Genomic DNA, 2,721 nt, shown 5'->3' with positions numbered 1-2,721 from the left:
AACCTCCCAAGACACAAAAGTCCAGGGCCAGATGGCTTCCCAGGGGAATTCTATCAAACGTTTAAAGAAGAAACAATACCTATTCTACTAAAGCTGTTCCAAAAGACAGAAAGAGATGGAACACTTGCAAACTCGTTCTATGAGACCAGCATCACCTTAACTCAAAAACCAAAGACCCCACCACAAAGGAGAATTTTAGACCAATATCCCTGTTGAACACAGATGTAAAAATTCTCAACAAGATACGAGCCAATAGTATCCAAAAGTAAAGTAAGAAGATTATTCACCATGACCAAGTGGGATTTATCCCTGGGATGCAAGGCTGGTTCAACACTCGTAAAGCAATCAATGTGATAGATCATATCAACAAGAGAAAAAACAAGAGCCACATGATCTTCTCAATAGATGCAGAGAAAGCCTTTGACAAAATACAGCATTCATTCCTGATCAAAACTCTTCAGAATGTAGGGATAGATGGAATATTCCTCAGCATCTTAAAGCCATCTATGAGGGCAGCCCGGTGGCTCAGCAGTTTGGCGCCGCCTTTGGCCCAGGGAATATTCCTGGCGACCCGGGATCTAGTCCCACATCAGGCTCCCTGCATGGAGCTTGCTTGTCTCTGTCTCCCTCTGCCTGTGTCTCTACCTCTCTGTCTGTCTGTCTGTCTGTCATAAATAAATAAATAAACACACAAATACAATCTTTAAAAAAAAGCCATCTGGGATCCCTGGGTGGCGCAGCGGTTTGGCGCCTGCCTTTGGCCCAGGGCGCGATCCTGGAGACCCGGGATCGAATCCCACGTCGGGCTCCCGGTGCATGGAGCCTGCTTCTTCCTCTGCCTATGTCTCTGCCTCTCTCTCTCTCTCTCTGTGTGTGTGTGACTATCATAAATAAATAAAAATTAAAAAAAAAGCCATCTACAAAAACCCCACAGTAAATATCATTCTCAATGGGGAAACACTGGGAGCCTTTCCCCTAAGATCAGGAACATGACAGGGATGTCCACTCTCACCACTACTATTCAACACAGTTCAAGAAGTCCTAGCCTTAGCAATCAGGCAACAAAAAGAAATAAAAAGCATTCAAATGGGCAAAGAAGGAGTCAAACTCTCCCTCTTTGCAGATGACATGTACCTTGAAAATCCAAAAGACTCCACCCCCAGATTGCTAGAACTGATACAGCAATTCAGCAGTGTGGCAGTATACAAAATCAATGCCCAGAAATCAGTGGCATTTTTTTAAGGATTTTATTTATTTATTCATGAGAGACACAGAGAGAGACAGAGGCAGAGATACAGGTAGAGGGAGAAGCAGGCTCCATGCAGGGAGCCCAATGTGGGACTCAATCCCGGGACTCCAGGATCATGCCCTGGGCCGAAGGCAGGCGCTAAACTGCTGAGCCACCCAAGGATCCCTCAGTGGCATTTCTATATACTAACAATGAGACTGAAGAAACAGAAATTGAGGAGTCAATTCCATTTACAATGGCACCCAAACGCATAAGATACCTAGGAATAAACCTAACTAAAGAGATAAAGGATCTATACCCTAAAAACTACAGAACACTTCTGAAAGAAATTGAGGCAGATACAAAGAGATGGAAAAATATTCCATGTTCATGGATTGGAGGAATTAATATTGTGAAAATGTCAATGTTACCCAGGGCAATTGACACATTTAATGCAATCCCTATCAAAATACCATGGACTTTCTTCACAAAGTTGGAACAAATATCTTAAGATTTGTGTGGAATCAGAAAAGACCCTGAATAGCCAGGGGAATATTGAAAAAGAAAACCAGAGCCAGGGGCATCACAATGTCAGATTTCAGGTTGTACAACAAAGCCGTGACCATCAAGACAGTGTGGTACTGACACAAAAACAGACACATAGATCAATGGAACAGAATAGAGAATCCAGAATGGGCCCTCAACTCTATGGTCAACTAATATTCGACAAAGCACAAAAGACCATCCACTGAAAAAAAATACAGTCTCTTCAATAAATGGTGCTGGGAAAATTGGACAGCCACATGCAGAAAAATGAAACTAGACCACTCTCTTTCACCATACACAAAGATAAACTCAAAATGGATGAAAGATATAGATGTGAAACAAGAATCCATCAAAATCCTAGAGGAGAACACAGGCAACACCCTTTTTGAACTTGGCCACAGCAACTTATTGCAATATACATCCATGACATCAAGGGAAACAAAAGCAAAACGAATTATTGGGACTTCATCAAGATAAAAAGCTTCTGCACAGCAAAAGAAACAGTCAACAAAACTAAAAGACAACCTACAGAATGGGAGAGGATATTTGCAAATGACGTATCAAATAAAGGGCTAGTTTCCAAGATCTATAAAGAACTTATTAAACTCAACAGCAAAGAAACAAACAATCCAATCATGAAATGGGCAAAAGACATGAAGAGAAATCTCACAGAGGAAGACATAGACATGGCCAACAAGCACATGAGAAAATGTTCCGCATCATTTGACATCAGGGAAATACAGATCAAAACCACAACGGGATACCACCTCACATCAGCGAGAATGATGAAAATAAACAAGACAGGAAACAACAAATGTTTGAGAGGATGTGGAGACAGGGGAACCCTCCTGCACTGTTGGTGGGAATGTGAACTGGTACATCCACTCTGGAAAACTGTGTGGAGGTTCTTAATGAGTTAAAAATAGATCTGCCCTACGACCCAGCAA

The sequence above is a fragment of the Canis lupus genome, chromosome X, assembly GCF_011100685.1.
Source record: "Canis lupus familiaris isolate Mischka breed German Shepherd chromosome X, alternate assembly UU_Cfam_GSD_1.0, whole genome shotgun sequence".
NCBI classification, from domain to species: domain Eukaryota; kingdom Metazoa; phylum Chordata; class Mammalia; order Carnivora; family Canidae; genus Canis; species Canis lupus.
This window is presented reverse-complemented; position numbering follows the sequence as displayed.